At 33.5% G+C, this 19,480-nt stretch overlaps 1 protein-coding gene across 4 annotated transcripts in view; it reads left to right on the top strand.

The window, feature by feature from the left end:
- Positions 1-4,197: 4,197 nt before the first annotated feature.
- The window catches only part of LOC138695008 (mucin-2-like), a 195,364-nt gene continuing 180,081 nt past the window's right edge, over positions 4,198-19,480 (top strand). For all 4 annotated transcript variants that reach the window (XM_069819289.1, XM_069819291.1, XM_069819293.1 and 1 more), the window contains exon 1: positions 4,198-4,352. The gene's annotated coding sequence lies outside the window, so the exon portion shown is untranslated. The remainder of the gene's footprint in view (positions 4,353-19,480) is intronic.

Below are 19,480 nucleotides of genomic sequence, written 5' to 3' on the forward strand. Positions count from 1 at the left end.
ACGCTTTAAATATTAATTATATTTTAGTTTAAACTAATATCTTACTCTTTGTTGTATACAACCACAGTCATCCTTAAATTTGTATTAATTATATTAATTATTGTATTATAGGATGGGACGTATTTATGTTGTATGTTGCTCACTTTTTTATATTGTGTTTTGTATGCTACAGTATATCACATCTTCAGTATCTTCATTGTTATCTTTGTGTTGTCTCTGATACATTTCGCATGTGTTGTAAATTTAAATTTAAATTATGGTTTATTTAACGACGCTCGCAACTGCCGAGGTTATATCAGCATCGCCAGTGTGCCGGAATTTTGTCCTTCAGGAGTTCTTTTACATGCCAATAAATCAACTGACATGAGCCTGTCGCATTTAAACACACTTAAATGCCATCGACCACGGCCAGGATCGAACCCGCAACCTCAAGCATAGAAGGCCAGCGCTATACCAACTACGTTACCGAGGGCGACTATGTGTTGTATTTTTTCATATTTATATAGTGCTTTTTGTACTTGATTTTTTGACGATGCTCTCAACTACTGAGTTATTTGGTATTGATGGAATTGGAGATGACGAGATGAGGCCGATAATAATAATAATAATAATAATAATAATAATAATAATAATAATAATAATAATAATATCAATGTTATAAAACCGACAAATTCTGTAAATTGAATAATGGGTACCGTATTTTGGTGTTGAAAATTACTGTCAGATTGGCAATGCTTATAACCAATTTCTTTCCTCCATTCCCATTGGAACACAGCTAGCAACTCTCCTCATATGTGCTATGATATCACAAAAGTAACTATATTATTATTATTATTATTATTATTATTATTATTATTATTATTATTATTATTATTAATAATAATTCAGAGATTTTCGATTAAAAAAAATGTTATGTTTTATTTAACGACACTCTCAACTGCAGAGGTTATATCAGCATCGCCAGATGTGCCGGAATTTTGTCCTGCAGGATTTCTTTTACATGCCAGTAGCATGAGCATGTCGCATTTAAGCACACTTAAATGCCATCGACCTGGCCCGGGATCGAACCCGCAACCTTGGGCATAGAAGGCCAGCGCTATACCAACTCGCCAACCAGGTCGACTTTTCGATTAAATCATATGATTTCCACTTTTAATAATTAAGGGCGTAGAATCAATTTAAGGGGAGAGGACGGTATAATTTAAAATTTATTTCCTAATTGATGCTCATTTAAATCTTCTATGTATAAATATCATTGCTACAACAACAACTTAGATTCATTTTTTTTGGGGCCTACATTAAAATACTAGTATACAGTTACTCACTGAAATAAATATACTTCAGCCATTTTTTTAAATAAATTCAATTTCTGACATTTTACTTCTAAAAGTACATTCTTTAAAATGTCTGGGGCATAATTGTGATATTGGCTTTCAAAATTTTAAGATAAACAATTACATTTTAAGAATGAATTGGAGGTACTTTTATATAAATATAAAGGGATATTTTTCGAACGCAACAAAATAATACATTTTTATAACAATGAAAGGTTTCGCAATAGTGAAAGGATGTGTGTTCCAAATATGCAAGCAGCATTAATAGATCCTAAGATATATAACTTTATGTATGAAATAAAGCAAACAATTAAATTTACAGGCAATTGCAATCAAAGTTTAATGTCATTGAAAACCCTGTGCACTAGAACTTCAAAAATGACGACACAACAGCTGCTAAGGCCATAAATGAACATTAAGTTTTATGTAATATATTTTTCACTTATCAAAATTATTTGAAAGCATTTTTTAAAACTTATTAGTTTTATTAATAATCCTTCCCCTTGAAAACCTTGTTTACCAAAGCTAAATAAAAATAGCGTCGCAGCAGCTGACAAGAGCATAAATGGGCGTTAAAATATATGTAATATACAAGGTGGGTCAAAAGTCGCTTTCTCCAATATTCGTTCTTAGGTTTCATACTTGTACACAGTGACATATAAAGATGTCATAACTTGAATAAACTAGTAGCTACTGTAGTAAATGGTAGGTTGACAACCATGTTCGTGCGTTAACTGTTTTTCCGATGTTATGTTTTGTTATTGTTTTGTTTTATTGTAAATTGAATGTAATTATTAATATATTATTATTGATATGTTTTTATTATTATTATTATTATTATTATTATTATTATTAATACTAAGAAAAAGAAACCGTGGTTTGATGAAGATTGTTGCACGGTAGTAGAAAGAACGAAACGGGCAAAATTGAAATTCTTACAGGATCCAGTTGAGGCGAATAAAGATAATTATTTCAATGAAAGATGGGAAGCAAATCGCACACTTAGGAATAACAAGAGATATTACTTGAAGGAAAAACTGAATGAGGTGAAAATAATAGCACAGTCTACTATATACAGTCACGAAGCTTGAGTTTTGAGGGTGCTAGAAACAATAGACTGTGACGGTATTATTTTGCATTGCCTGTAATGAGGCGATATTAGCGATCCTAGTGGTGAGCAACTACCTAATGTTTGCATATTTACTACGTATTGAGCTTCGCGACTGTATATACTAGACTGTGATAATAGTAAGGATAAAAACATTCGACATTTATATAAGAGGATAAAGGAATTTAAGAACGGATGTCAGGCAAGGGTAAATGTGATCAAGAATGAGAATGGTCACTTGCTTGCAGACTCTCATTCAATCCTGAAAAGATGGAAGAACTATTTTGGGCAACTACTAAATGGCCAAATAGAAATGATCGGGACGAAATTCAAATACGAACTGCTGAGCCATTTATGCCCGAACCCACACTTTGTGAAGTTGAAATTGCGATAGAAAATCTGAAAATGTACAAGTCTCCAGGTATCGATCAAATTCTAACAGAATTAATACAAGAGGATGGAAGCGCATTATCTAGCGAAATTTATAAGCTTGTACTCGCTATTTGGGAAAAGGAAATTGTACCATTGGTCCCTATCCTGAGCAAGATTAATCCATTCTCTATCATCATATCCCACCTCCCTCAAATCCATTTTAATATTATCTTCCCATCTACGTCTCGGCATTTCTAAAGGTCTTTTTCCCTCCGGCCTCCCAACTAACACTCTATATGCATTTCTGGATTCGCCCATACGTGCTACATGCCCTGCCCATCTCAAACGTCTGGATTTAATGTTCCTAATTATGTCAGGTGAAGAATACAATGCGTGCAGTTCTGTGTTGTGTAACTTTCTCCATTCTCCTGTAACTTCATCCCTTTTAGCCCCAAATATTTCCCTAAGCACCTTATTATCAAACACCCTTAACCTATGTTCCTCTCTCAAAGTGAGAGTCCAAGTTTCACAACCATAAAGAACAACCGGTAATATAACTGTTTTATAAATTCTAACTTTAAGATTTTTTGACAGCAGACTGGATGATAAAAGCTTCTCAACTGAATAATAACAGACATTTCCCATATTTATTCTGTGTTTAATTTCCTCCCGAGTATCATTTATATTTGTTACTGTTGCTCCTAGGTATTTGAATTTTTCCACCTCTTCAAAGGATAAATTTCCAGTTTTTATATTTCCATTTCGTACAATATTCTGGTCACGAGACATAATCATATACCGTCAATGCGGGCTACTTGGACCCTTAAGGTGTTACTTGAATCCAGAAGAAAAAAAATGTTTACTTACCATTGGAGTAACTTAGGTGAAAATATTTGTACAGATGAAAGTTTGCAGAGAAAAAAGACCACAACTTTCGACACCAAACTGTTATTTTACATCGACGAAAACATTTTTTTCTTCTGGGTTTAAGTAACACCTTAAGGGTAAAAGTAGCCCGCGTTGACGGTACTTTGTCTTTTCGGGATTTACTTCCAAACCTATCTCTTAACTTGCTTCAAGTAAAATTCCGTGTTTTCCCTAATCGTTTGTGGATTTTCTCCTAACATATTCACGTCTGTATTTTAAAGCTATTTTTTTTAATTCACTCGTTTTCCACCATGTTAAAACTATCCTAAACTATGATGTATGATTTGCATTACCAATTACTCTTGCGAGAAGAACTTCTCTTTCTCAACACGTGAATAATGTCTCAATAGAATTTACAGTCATTAACCGGGGATGAAAAGCTGGACCAAATGCTTACATATCCCACCGCAGCTACTCATTGAGAAGGGAACACGAAATGTGAAGATAAACGAGGCGAAAAGAGTAGCCGCGCCGAGAGGGAAAGGGTATGGACGGAAAGTGAGAGGTAGCGCTCCAGTTTCGCTGCGGTCTTCGAGTGGTGAGGAAGGGCAATCAGTAGTGAGTGCGACATGCTGTGAGGCATCTACGAGCGCACCAGCAGAATACACAGGGTGAGATTTCATAGCATTTAATTACTGCTAATAGTTACACTTCGTCTATCAGAAGAAAAAGCCTACTGCTTTTGTTCTTGCAGCAGGCTTCTCTTTGCCATCCATTTACGACGATTTTCACGTGTTTAGATACATGTGTATTTTCTACGAATTTTCTGTTATGTTATATAATGTGTCCGGCTTTTGATGGAATGCCATCTTTTTTCTCTTAAATTATTGTTGGTGTATCTGTAAGTCGTTGTTTAAGAACCTTACACTTCGACTACGCGTTTTTTGTGCCATTTTCGAATGTTAGATTAATTTCTCATGTTATAAATTTATCATAACAGTTAATTCATTTATTTTTATCGAATAGAATAATGTAACAAAATCTTTATGTTGTCGCTTCTCTTCCGATGAAACTAAAGCGTGTAACAAATTCAATTGTGAGATATAAAGGAATTTATTGCAACAGCAAGACGTTTTCGTGTTTCTACCTACCACAAATTAAATCATTTAAGATTTTCAATTTCCATTCCAGCACGTATTCCATTTTATTATTGTGATGTACTGAAGTACATATGATATCTCCGTGCAGGAATTCTGCATTACCATTATGGTGAAGAATTTATTTATTTATTTATTTATTTATTCTGGTGTAGTTAAGGCCATCAGGCCTTCTCTTCCACAACACCAGGAATACAAATACAATAATAGAAATAAACAGAAAAAAATACACTATATATACAAAGTAAAGCTACACAAAAAATAAAGAGAGAGAGAGAGAGAGAGAGAGAGAGAGAGAGAGAAACACTATAAACAAAGTAAAGCCATACAAAAATATACACAGGTTGCAGTCACACAAACTTTAAATGAGTGATTAAGTATCATAATTAATTCTATCCTAACTAATTAACTAACATAAACAAGGAACTTGCAATTTTAATCTAGATTAAAAAAGAAAAAGAAAAAAAAAACACAAATCAATACTTCTAGCAATACCTAAAAAACATTAAGTAAGATAAAATTTTCCAATTTAATTTTGAATTGTGATAAAGTCCGGCAGTCACTGACGTCATTAGGTAACGAATTCCAGAGGCGAGGTATTTCTACAGTATAGGAAGATGAGTATAAAGACGTTCTATGATGAGAGTAGAATTGGTAGAACGGAGGAAAATTCTCTCCGGCACCGGAACTCGAAAACCGGATTTTCAGCTCTATGTGCTGACGCTTTATCCACTAAGCCACACCGAATTCCAAATCCGATGCCGAACCGAATACCTCTCAGTTTAAGTTCTACATCTATGTTCCATTGTTGGCATTCGATTCTTTATTTGTATCGAGTTGTCTACATTGACAGTGTATAAACATCGACATTCAGTCTCTGAAATATTTTCAGCAAAGAGAGTTTATTTTGAACTGAATTAAAAGTAAAGTTATTGTTTTATTTAACAGAAGCACTGAGTGTTAAGAGTTTTAGTGTCTCGTTTTAGATCACATTTTCATTATTATTATTATTATTATTATTATGAACACGAAAGAAAAGAAACTCAGGACAATTTTCCTTTTGTTTTATTTATACACGCTTAAACTGTCATATCCCGTGTGTAGGATTTTGGGTAGGCCTATATCAGTAGGCTGTAGATTATTGCTATGATTCTGTTTCTGTTGCCATATGTTACAATAAATAGCCTGTGTTCATTTTAACTAATTTCAATTTTATTAATACTTTGATAGTGATTAAGGTGGTGATGAATAATAAATTCAATTTGTTCACAATTTCCATTTGAATGGTATGATAGTTACCCGAAATGAGTATGTGCTCGTGCTCGGGTATAGTCCAATAGAGCCTAAATAAATTTTACAGACATTAATAATAATTTTGATAATAATAATAATAATAATAATAATAATAATAATAGTTACAAAAATAATACTAAAATAGTAATATAAATTTAATAATAATAATAATAATAATAATAATAATAATAATAGTTACAAAAATAATACTAAAATAGTAATATCAATTAAATAATAATAATAATAATAATAATAATTAGTTCATCTTTGTAGAGTAACAGTTAACATGTCTGACCGTGAAACGAGAAGTCCCGGACTCAAATTCTGGTTGAGACAAGTTATCTATGTGATGATTTTTTCCAGAGGTTTCCCTCAACCCATTAAGAGCAAATGCTGGACTCATTTTGCTGACATTATCATCTTAATTTCATTTAGGCGATAAATAACCATCGCAGCTGATAAAACAAAAATAAACCAATTAAATAATAATAATAATAATAATACCCGGTACATAAGAGAAAGGGAAACTGGTAGGTCTTTAAATTAACGACCATTTGAAGAGTCAAATCATATCAGTTAATTAGATTATGACTTGTAACTGAAAGGGCTAGTATGCGATTTGTCAAATTTCTGTTGTACAAAATGATTGTGTGGGAGCCTTTCTATTACAATTACTTGGCGTTTCCTACCATTCAGACTTCACCAGTGCACCGTTGTCGCGTCTTCTTATCAACTGTAATAGCGCATTCAGTGTTTAAAATAATCGCTAAACGTGGACCTACCTATTCTACCTATCTACTTACCTCCAACGGTATTATGTTTATTCGTAGTTATTAGATTATGCCATGGAGGTAGTAGATTTAGAGTGGAATATGTACCTTCATTTCTATAGATGTACAGAAACTCTAACTTCAGTCTTTTTAATGAGAATCGATATAAATGAAAAAGCAGCTACTCTACGAGCTATTCTAACTTGAAATTATTCATAAGTAATCCTGTTATTCTTATCTGACTGAGGATCGGAACTGATCTTGTGCAATATCTCGTAAATTGTGAGATGTGCGCAGACGCGAAAGTATTGATTTTTTTCCGAGAAACAAATGTCCACATTGACCTTAATATAATCTACAGAGTAAAATAAACAATCTTGATATAACCTTGAAATTGAATTAGACATTGAAAAACGAGATGACAAATTGAATTTATTTGAATATTATTTACAATTAACGCTAATTATTATAGTAACAGAACTGACTTTATTTCAAATATAGGTGATTTATTGTGCAATTGGTGAAATGAATTTGCGGGAATGTGCTTTGTGAAAGGCTGTGTTATATATTATGTTTATGCAAAATAGAACTTCATTTGCTTTATTTATTTATTTATTTATTTATTTACTCCTTTATATATTTATATTAAAGATCGCCCCTCGATATACAAATTAGTGTAACGTAAAATAACGTAATTAACGTAGAGTAATTCGTCTCACATCAATGAGCTGAAAATATGGAATATAAAATACGTATAATATTACATTAAGAATCTTGAATTTCGCACGCTCTTTACACTTTCACATACAGTAATATCGATTTTGCTTTCATTAAATTATTTTTCTTATTATTTTTCATGTAACAGAAATCATTGTTGCTTCTGATCAACAGATGTGAATGTAGTAAACAGCTAATAATATTAACTGACAAGAAAATTAATGTTTTATTAATATTAGTTTTTTATTTGATACTAGCCGTACCCGTGCGCTCCGCTGCACCTGTTAGAAATAAATATAAAGTAATTACATAATTAAAATAGGACGTTTGATCCAGGGAACAACTTTTACAACAGCGCAAGATAATCTGCTTCGCTCATTACCCAATTTTTTTGCACTGTATTTATTGCATATATATTTTATGTATTTTAACACGATTCAGTTGAGCATAGTTAAAATTCGAATTGTAAAATAATGGGTTGCTAAGCTAACGTACTATTACTGCATACTAAATCAATACACTCTCGTTGTTCGTTAATTCTCTGAGATTAAAATGAGTGTACATAAATATTATTTTAAGAAATACAGAAAACGAATGTACAAAATAGCCTATCAAATTTTCTGTGCATAAGAAGCTATTTTAATCTTACCTGTCCTCGATTTACTCAGACGTTACTGTAATAACATTATAGCATTATGTCCATCTAGAGAAACTACACTTTCCAATGGTGAAATAATAATTAATTATACATATCGATTAATTTAGCTTCTGATATTACTTCATACAAACACAGAAACATTCGCTGTAGGCTATGTTTCATAGCTTTTGATTGTTGTTGTCCAAGGTCCCTTATAGACGAAGTCATTTTTTCTTATTTCATTGCACCGCCTTAGATGGCGTTATTTTAATTTTAAAACTCATTTATCTCATTAAATATCAGTCCTATCAAACTTTTTCAAGAAATAAAACTTATCGCAAATTATTTTTAAAGAAACTTTTGTTATGTAACATTTTTCACAAAAATCAATAATAAGCTAGATATTTCGATTTATTTAATTCAGGCCCCCTTATAACCCCCTTTTAAATAAAGTATTTTGAATGCCATATAGCCTAAAATCTAAGTTACAACGAACTTCATTCATATTCCAATTTTCATCGAAATCGGTTCAGCCATTATCGCGTGAAAAGGTAACAAACATCCAGACAGACAGACATACAAACAAAAATTTCAAAAAAGCGATTTTCGGTTTCAGGATGGTTAATTATACATGTTAACACCAATTATTTCTGGAAAATCGAAAATTACCAGAAAAAGTTTGGCTACAGATTTATTATTAGTATAGATATTTGTATTAATTGCATTAAGCTCTCTTATTTTATTAGCTGGCTGTGAAAATGAAATATTTACGACGAATTCAGCAGGTTCGTGGCTATTCAAATAATTGAAATAGATACGAAGATAAAAAGATGATTTATATAGACTACTTCGCTCATGTAGCAATCCACCAATAGAGTGTAAGAATCCGTTGAATTTCAACATATCAGAGCCATCTATCAGTGCAATAATATCGGTTTCGTATCGTCAGATTTGTCTTGTCATTGATGATTCGCAATTGTTTCCACAAATCAATGAGGAATGTTATAACGCACTGGAAGTTTGAATAAATTAAAAAATAATCAACTAGCATCAATTTCCTCGGCATCAGGTACACTCAATAAATTTACTTTCTTGGAAAGTCGCTACATAATTATACATTTAATTAAATTTTCATTATTTTGCATTTCACTGTTTATAACAACAATTACTCCGTTATTTCATTTATGAATAGTTAGAGTGGTAAACACTAGATACCTCTACTTGTATTTATAGACATGTATTTTTGTGCGAGATTGTGCGTATTTGCTTGGTTTCCGCACAAAACCAATCCGCGGAAAGTCTAAAATTCCACATTCAATATTCCCAACCTAACACACATAACAATTTCTCTCTTCTTACCGCTTAAGTGACATATTGATTTTACTGCTTTAAGCTTTTAACATATTATTTTTAGAGACGTTTAACATAGTAATAATTATAAATTGGAAACTTACCACTGCAATTTCACCTAAATTGCACTGTTAATTATTGTTTTTAAATATTTTAAAAAATTAAGTAAACTATACAACTTCACTAAAGTTACTGCATTCGTGATGCAAGTAACATTAAGGAAGCCGTGAAAAAATCAACCAACTTGCCGATGTTATTACTGCAATATGTTGTATAAATAATATTGTTAAAATATTAAAATGAAAAATAAATCATTACATAACCTTACCGTTTGTTTTAAGTTCGCATTTATAGACTGGGGGAAAAAAGACAGACGTATATCACGGCCTGCTGGAGTAGTAAACACAGAAAACATTTTAAAGCAACAATGTTGAATATAGATATTTTTGTTTTGCAAATTTGCCGTCATTGAACAGAAACCAAAATGGAGATTTCATTGCAACTAATTAGAAATTCCTCTTTCAGGTATGTATTGTAATAAACGATCTTCGCACAAAATAATGTACGATACACGAGCGGTATGTTTTCTTTCAATTCTCGGAAATTAAAAAAACTCAACTACGTTTTGCTTTTTCAAACTTTTCCTCGAACATGAAAACTTCAACATACTGCTCTTGTAACGCATATTGCTAGGCCTATTATTCTTCTTTTTCAAATACGAATGAAATAATGTAAGTAAATAGTATTCATTATTATCCTTGTTTTATTAATTAATGGTCAATTACCTTCTCATCACTTTTAGACCCAGTGAACAAGGGAATAAATTGATTGGAACGAGAACTGTCTCCTCTAGATATGCTATTAACACTTGTTATGTTGGTAAACAATTTCCGTATTGATAATCTGGATGTTCTTAGAGGCGAATTGGACAGATAATTGCAGGCTCCGATCTGGAGAAAGTGATCCGCTTTACTTTGCCCGGAGCTTGCAGACGAGTTACCAGGATCACGATACAAGTTAACTGCTAATATCTTTCGCTTTCATTCCAGTCTCCGATCATTTGCTCGACTAACGTATAACTCTAGTAGCTGTGGTGTGAACACAGGCTAAAACGTAGCTTTAATACTGTGCCGTAGTCAAGGTTTTGATTTCAAATCCCGTCCAGGACATCGATATTTTTCCGTTACCAGTGCCATTCAGTGACCAGAGGAAAAAAAAAATTGTCACGAAGATGGCATGCACTTTTTCAGTTTACGTCTGAAGCATATTACAACAATTCAGTTCCTTTATCATGTTGAAAATTAAATGAGTACTGACTATAATTTTTAACGCGGAACGTTTTTCCGCTTAGCACTCGCGAAAAATTGTAATAAAGATATCAACACTGCCCCTTAAGGGAGTTGCGTCGATGCTACCCGCATTACATTTGTTAGTTGGGAGCTTCATTAAAAATTTGTTCATGCTCGACCATGCCGAAATGTAGTAATTATACACCTGGTAGCAGCCCTTTAATGGACCTCATTAAAGTACACCTATTCAATAAAGTTCAGGTGTTCCACCAATCAGAAAATACCATTGTAGCAATATGAAAGCACAAGTATCGATTATTCTCAGATATGCAATCGAAAGACAACTAGCGAAACGTCACGGAGGCTGGAAATCCAATACTGTCGCAGAAGGTTATGTTGAAGAATCGATCCAAAATAAAATTGAAATCTCAAATACAATATTAAACTCAGTCGAAAAAAACAACACACAAATTAACATCAATTCACCGTCGTCTTCCAGCCTTTCACAAAGCACATTCCCGCAAATTCATTTCTACAATTGCACAATAAATCACCTATATTTGAAATAAAGTCAGTTCTGTTACTATAATAATTAGCGTTAATTGTAAATAATATTCAAATAAATTCAATTTGTCATCTCGTTTTTCAATGTCTAATTCAATTTCAAGGTTATATCAAGATTGTTTATTTTACTCTCTAGATTATATCAAGGTCAATGTGGACATTTGTTTCTCGGAAAAAATAAATACTTTCGCGTCTGCGGACATCTCACAATTTACGAGATATTGCACAAGATCAGTTCCGATCCTCAGTCAGATAAGAATAACATGATTACTTATGAATAATTTCAAGTTAGAAATATGGTCGAGCATAAAAAGTCGTATGAAACTTGCCTATAATGGTAATTAAGACGCTCGTATGAAAATTATGAAACGAGCCTGCGCTCGTTTCATAAACAAACATACTCGCGTCTTAATTACTACCATTATAGGCTCGTTGCATAATGTACTATTATTCATGACCCAGGTTATGCTTCTGCTATAGCAATGATCAAGTAGAGTGTGCGGCCTATGCTTATTACGTCATAGGCGATTTGACAGATTGGGCTATTCCATTAAATGAACCGTTGCCATAGAAACGCCAATCTGCCATATGGCTTGTACAATGTACTAGGCAAGTTCCATAATACCAATGCTCGTTCTTTACTTGAGCGAGTGAATGACATTTTAACTGCTTATCTATACTAATAATAAATCTGTAGCCGAAATTTTTCTGGTAATTTTCGATTTTCCAAAAATAATTGGTCCTAACATATATAATTAACCGCCCTGAAACCGAAAATCGCTTTTTTTTATTTTTATTTGTATGTCTGTCTGTCTGTATGTTTGTTACCTTTTCACGCGATAATGGCTGAACCGATTTCGATGAAAATTGGAATATAAATTAAGTTCGTTGTAACTTAGATTTTAGGCTATATGGCATTCAAAATACATTATTTAAAAGGGGGGGGTTATAAGGGGGCCTGAATTAAATAAATCGAAATATCTCGCTTATTATTGATTTTTGTGAAAAATGTTACATAACAAAAGTTTCTTTAAAAATAATTTGCGATAAGTTTTATTTCCTGAAAAAGTTTGATAGGACTGATATTTAATGAGATAAATGAGTTTTAAAATTAAAATAACGCCATCTAAGGCGGTGCAATGAAATAAGAAAAAATGACTTCGTCTGTAAGGGACCTTGGACAACAACAATCAAAAGCTATGAAACATAGCCTACAGGGAATGTTTCTGTGTTTGTATGAAGTAATATCGGATGCTAAATTAACCGATTTGTATAATTAATTATTATTTCACCATTGGAAAGTGTAGTTTCTCTAGATGGACATAATGCTATGATGTTATTACAGTAACTTCTGAGTGAATCGAGGACAGGTAAGATTAAAATAACTTCTTATGCACAGAAAACTTAATAGGCTATTTTGTACATTCATTAAACTATGGTTGCATGTAATAACAAATAAGAAACATGTTAAAAGAATTTTGTCATTGCACCAAATGAGTGCTCTCTGGAACAAAATGATCGCATTTTAATTATTTAAATACAATTTAAATTAAGTAACATATTAAACGATTTATCCTTCTATCAAACACGAATGTTCCATGGATCAAACGTCCTATTTTAATTATGTAATTACTTTATATTTATTTATAACAGGTGCAGCGGAGCGCACGGGTACGGCTAGTATTTAATAATAAAAGTGTATAGTTTGTGGTTTTTTCAATCACCAACGCTGCACTATATCCGTAAACAGCGTGTGTAAACACCGACAGCCAAAGATGTCGTAAAGGCCTGGAGATAATTTGCTCACAGAATATGTATATTATTACCATTTCTCTACTGATTTATGAGCAAAGCATTTGATCTCTCGCTTGTCGGCCGCATCAGCAACCTCACAGTTGAAAGATAGTAGGGCTAATCTATAAAAATGTAGCTATTGAATTACCAAAAATCATAATGATTGTTAGATGTTACTGGAGTCCGGATATTATAGGCTATACCAGTAACATGAAAATAAGAATAAGCCAAAATTGGCCAATGTAGAGATAAATATGTAATAAATAAAAAGAAAATGTGACAAATGTGTAACATTTATCAAATACATTTAATTTACGCTGATTCTGAAGTAAGAAAAGGAAGCTTAAAGCATTTGATTTTGTGAGACCAATTGATTGCCACATTTATCTCATTGCAATATATGTTTATTGATTGTTTCTATCCGTCCTTACATTAGTGACAAATCTATAGGTGTGCAAGAAAAATGAAACAAAACTTTATGCCCACAAAATGAAAAAAATATAAAATAAACAAGACAATAATGAACAATAATTCAATTTTATATTGATTTTATTACATAAATTATTATCGGTTGATTCTTTGGAGGCAGAATTTATAATTAAATGCATTTTAATAGGAGTACACAGTCCACACCTGTGGAGTAACGGTCAGCGCGTCTGGCCGCGAAACCAGGTGACCCGGGTTCGAATCCCGGTCGGGGCAAGTTACCTGGTTGAGGTTTTTCCTGGGGATTTCCCTCAACCCAATACGAGCAAATGCTGGGTAACTTTCGGTGCTGGACCTCGGACTCATTTCACCGGCATTATCACCTTCATATCATTCAGATGCTAAATAACCTAGATGTTGATGCAGCGTCGTAAAATAACCCAATAAAATAAAAAATAAAAAAATAAAATAGGAGTACAGTAACTATGCAATGGAATCCAGCATAAACACTGGGATTTGTTGCTTACAAAAACATAATTTACTGTTACTCTCTAAACTATCAACACGATAAAAGAAAGTCCATTCTTTGTCAGAATATGAATCTACTCTGGCGAAAGAAAACAATATATTTTTTGGTGTTACTTTTTAACAGACAATGAGATAAATGGATCATATGCGGAGACTAAGAAGAAGGCAGAAATGGGAAGGACTGGAGAATGTTGGGTTTGCAGTGAAATACCTTTCCTTGGACAAAAAAACTATGAGTGAATGAATGAATGAATGAATGAATGAATACTTCAAAATATGTCAATACTTAATATACATCAAAATATACAATATACATCGAAATGTGTAAAAATATGTAACTTGAAACTTTGGAATAAAGACCTTTTCAGTATAATTCGCCGACATTTTTGTTTCTCTCTTAGCTACATATAATATAGGAACAGAATAAGTAATTTCATACAATCCGGTCTCTGGTATTTACTGAATGACGCTAGTTTTGATCAAGAGCCATATGAGTTTTTGTTATACTATTAAGAACTATTACGAATATAATGGTTTCGGGATTAGCTGTAAGCCTAAGAAATAAATTGAATCAACTTGTCTTCGTGGGATTTAACCAAAGCCTCTAAATTCCACAATTGAAGACAATTTATTCGTCACAGTTCATGTTCTTGGGAATGTGTAATATTCCCTCGTACCTCTAAACAATAACATTAATCACTGGGCCATATATGTATCCCTTTGTATCAAGAGAAAACAAATGAATGGCATGAGGAAACTGCGCATTATGCTTTCAGAACTTGAGCTATGCGTCTACTAGGCCGTGACACGCACGCGTGAAAGTAAACACGTCAATAATTGTTGCGATTTCGTGAAACTATAAATTAACAGTTCCACAGGCTGCAGGCTCCTGGAACGTCACGAAAAAAAACTGCTATTTATTTTCAATTGTTGTTTGATCTGCTTTTCCATTCCTTCGAAGCACATTCTTAGGCTGTATCAATTTCATTTTCATCACGCCACAACATTGTTTCGTTATTTTAGGTAGATTTCCAATGCTACCGGAAATAAAGTGAACTTTTGGTTTATAATCCACGTGTGTATGCAAGTTGGAACAATAGTAATATACGTTACAAGAGCGGTATGTTGACGTTTTCATGGTCGAGGAAAAGATTGAAAAAGCGAAACGTAGTTGAGCTTTTTTAATTTCCGAGAACATGAAAACAAACATACCGCTCGTGTATCGTACATTATTTTGTGCGAAGATCATTTATTACATACCTGAAATACGAATTTCTAATTAGTTGCAATGAAATCTCCATGTTGGTTTCTGTTTAATGACGGCAACTTCGGAAAACCAAAATATCTTTCTTCAACATTGTTGCTATAAAATGTTTTCTGTGTTTACTATACTCCAGCAGGCCGTGATATACGTCTGTCTTCCCCCCCCCCCAGTCTATAAATGCGAACTTAAAACAAACGGTAAGGTTATGTAATGATTTATTTTTCATTTTAATATTTTAACAATATTATTTATATAACATATTGCAGTAATAACATCCGCATCTGGAATCTTGTTGATTTTTTCACGGCTTCCTTAATGTTACTTGTATCAGGAATGCAATAAGTTTCGTGGAGTAGTAGACTTTACTTAATTTTTGCAAATATTTAAAAACAATAATTAACATTGCAATTTAGGTGAACTTGCAGTGGTAAGTTTCCAATTTATAATTGTTACTATGTTAAACGTCTCTAAAAATAATATGTTAAAAGCCTAAAGCGGTAAAATGAATGTCGCGCTTAAGCGGTAAGAAGAGGGAAATTGTTATGTGTGTTACGTTGGGAATACTGAATGTGGTATTTCATACTTACCGCGTATTGGTTCTGTGCGGAAAACAAGCAAATACGCACGATCTCGCACAAAAGTAGTTTATTTCTCACAATATGATTATCAAACAAAGTCTAATAATGTCCGCCGCTATGATTTCATTTGTCCACTAAATAGTTCTTGGTTCGGTTCCCGACGTGGACGCAGAATTTATCTGCATTCCACAAGACAGGGTGTTTGTCCGTTGTCTTGTACTTGTCCTATGACGTCACAGCGGTGGCCCTTAATCATACTGACAACATTGTACCTGTCGTCTCGCTTCACTTACCTTTCTTCCCACCACAATCTGAACACACGCTCTCGCCATGAAACAATACTAACAATACCATCCCATCGCACCTCCTCATACTCATCCTCTTTCACAATAGCCCTGCCAAGATTCTGGAATTCGTTACATACTAGCATCAGGGACTGTCGAAATAAAATTGAATTCAAACGCAAACTTACTAGGCACTTGGTCAGTAATTGAGACTCGTTCAGACATGATTTCTTGTAAATGGTTCTCTTAATCTATCACAAAATATCTCAATATATGGTAATTTCATCACTATAGAATTTTGTTATCCCAGGTTTAATTTGTAATTCAGTAAATACAAAAATATTCTTTGTTCTTAATTTCTATGATAAAATGTCTAGCTTTCATTAATCAGGTAATCTTGTCGTATTTTAATTTTTATTGTAATTGTAAATTTAATATTAATTGTAATTTTATTGTTCATATTATAGTTGTAATCCCCTGGTAGAGGGGCAGAGAAGGCCTGATGGCCTTATCTCTACGAGGTTAAATAAATAAATAAATAAATAAATAAATACTAAAGTAGAGCAACAGTAGCAGTAGTAGTAGTAGTAGTAGTAGTAGTAGTAGTAGTAGTAGTAGTAGTAGTAGTAGTAGTAGTAGTAGTAGTAGTAGTAGTAGTAGTAGTATTTATTTAACGTTTTCAACTGCAAAGATTATTCAACGTCAAATTCAACGTAGGTGAAAAATGGCTGACAAATATTATCTGGAATCCTGTATCAGGGATAGGTTTCTATTACGTGCCCGAAATCTACGACACGGGATCCGCGGTTTTATTTTCTCGAGGAGGAAATACTAATGCTAAGCATTCTCTTGTCCTTGAGCGGATCTGAACCCGCGAAACTTAGATCCAGTGCCACCACATTATCACTTAACCACCGAGGATGGCGGCAATGCAAGGTAAGAGGAGCACATTGAGTCTTCATGAAAGCGAAACAAATTTTCACATTTAAGCTTTTAGGCAATTGAACCTCTGCCAGTTGTAATTTTGTAATCCTTTACCTTTACATGTATTTAATATCAGAGCAACTGGGTGATCGTACTACTTACAGTCAAGTCGTTACATAAGAAATGCTGCATGAGGTTGTGGTACAAGACTGTGATGTATGGGCACAGCCACTGGCTTTTCTGCAGTTAATCGTCGATTTGTGGTGTTAACGCAACGTGAATTTTCTGTCACTACATAACGAGGCTTCTTGTGGTTGAGTGCGAAAGTGGCATATGGGCTAGAATCTAAATCGAATTTGAAGGGGACCTTTTTTGCTACGGTATGTTCGATATGAAACTTGAAAGCATCTGTAAAATGCATGTCGACGAAGACAAATTTGAGGGAAATATTCCCCAAAGCGGTAAATAATTAGGATGGCCTCTTAGGCGTAGAATTTTTGGTCCGTAGAAAACAACTTGTAATATAAATGACACTCGGGAGGAAATTAAACACAGAATTTATATGGGAAAAGCGTGTTATTATTCGGTTGAGAAGCTTTTTACATCCAGTCTGCTGTCAAAATATCTTAAAGTTAGTCTTTATAAAACAGTTATATTGCCGGTTGTTCTTTATGGTTGTGAAACTTGGACTCTCACTTTGAGAGAGGAACAGAGGTTAAGGGTGTTTGAGAATAAGATGCTTAGGAAAATATTTGGGGCTAAAATGTATGAAGTTACAGGAGAATTGAGAAAGTTACACAACACAGAACTGCACGCATTGTATTCTTCACCTGACATAATTTGGAACATTAAATCCAGTCGTTTGAGATGGGCAGGGCATGTAGCACCTATGGGCGAATCCAGAAATGCATATAGAGTGTTAGTTGGGAGGCCGGAGGAGAAAAAGACCTTTAGGGAGGCCGAGACGTAGATGGGAAGATAATATTAAAATGGATTTGAGGGAGATATGATATGATGGTAGAGAATGGATTAATCTTGCTCAGGATAGGGACCAATGGCGGGCTTATGTGAGGGCGGCAATGAACCTCTGGGTTCCTTAAAAGCCATTAAGTAAGTAAGTAAGTAAGTAAGTAAGTAAGTAAGAAAACAACTTGTATTTTATGAAAATACTCTCAGTGGTCATAATTTTTTACCGCTTATCAAACTGAGAAACAAAAATATTATAAGTGTCACTAAAGTTTCGTAATAGGCCTATTGGCGACATTGTGTAGCTCCACACCAATTCTGCAGATTAGCCGAAATTTCTCTGGTAGACGGGCAAAAGGGCTTAAGTCACTCTGTGCAAAATTTACAGGAGGAATTAAAAAAAAAAACAATTGTTGTAAACCCGAAAAGTGACATGTTTCGTCTAGTTCATGATTTTCTTTATCGTTGACGTCACTGTTTTAGGATCTCTTTTAGGAAAAGGATTTAATGAAGGAAATCTAATATCACAAAAATAATGACTTAAGCCCTTTTGCCCGCCCAGAGATAAAGAACAAGTTTTTGGATATTTTGAGTTATGATTCTAGAGTACTGTACATACATTTTTATTTTAGTAGGTTATTTTACGACGCTTTATTAACATCTTGGGTTATTTAGCGTCTGAATGAGATGAAAGTGATAATGCCAGTGAAATAAGTCCAGCACCGAAAGTTACCCAGCATTCACTCATATTGGGTTGAGGGAAAACCCCGGAAAAACCTCAACCAAGTAACTTTCCCCGACCGGGAATCGAATCCGTACCACCTGGTTTCACGGCCAGACGCGCTAACCGTTACTCCACAGGTGTGGACTGTACATACATAATCATACATACATACATACATACATACATAGGCCCACACGCATATACGTAGTACATGTTAAATGATTTCTAATAAGCTGTATTTTTTTAAACAAAAAGATATAAGGTACCGGGAATATTAAGGCCCAGCATATTATAAGGCCCACTACCTAGTTTTCCTATTAGTTATACACTTTTTGCAAAAAAGAGCAACAGCTCTTAAGACAGGAAGAATTAGGTCTCTTAAGATCTGTTGTTTTTTTTTTGTTTTTTGTTTTTTGTTTTTGTTTTTTTTTTTTTTGCAAAAGTGTGTAACTAATGGCAAAACTAGATAGTGGGCCTTATAACATGCTGGGCCTTAATACCCCCCGGTACCTTAAGAAAAGCTTGAGCAGTTTC

The sequence above is a fragment of the Periplaneta americana genome, chromosome 2 (genome assembly GCF_040183065.1).
Source record: "Periplaneta americana isolate PAMFEO1 chromosome 2, P.americana_PAMFEO1_priV1, whole genome shotgun sequence".
In the NCBI taxonomy this organism is placed as follows: Eukaryota; Metazoa; Arthropoda; class Insecta; order Blattodea; family Blattidae; genus Periplaneta; species Periplaneta americana.